The sequence below is a fragment of the Penaeus monodon genome, chromosome 32 (genome assembly GCF_015228065.2).
Source record: "Penaeus monodon isolate SGIC_2016 chromosome 32, NSTDA_Pmon_1, whole genome shotgun sequence".
NCBI lineage: Eukaryota > Metazoa > Arthropoda > Malacostraca > Decapoda > Penaeidae > Penaeus > Penaeus monodon.
In genome coordinates this window covers 5,148,245-5,148,593 of record NC_051417.1, presented here as the reverse complement: position 1 = coordinate 5,148,593, position 349 = coordinate 5,148,245, and positions in this window count along the sequence as shown.

Below are 349 nucleotides of genomic sequence, written 5' to 3'. Positions count from 1 at the left end.
GTACACTAATGCACGATTATAAGTGTATAATTCGTAACGAGTTTATCATAGCTATCGTGATCCTTTTCACGTTAGAACAATTCCACGACCCAAAAAAAAGGATGGAAATGATTAAATATATCGAACATCCCAGATATGAGGAGTACAGGTGTTCGCGCAGGTGTGTGGGAGGGAACACTTGTAATCAACCAACAGATGTGAGGGGACACCTGCGAGCCAACACTACTCTGCCTCTTATGGTTTATTCTGGAACTGCTTTTGCACAGAGAAAAACCTGTACACGGGTATATGCGCGAAAGTAAAAAAGCACGATGAGCAGGCACACGAGGGTACAGTCAAGCATGTCAAG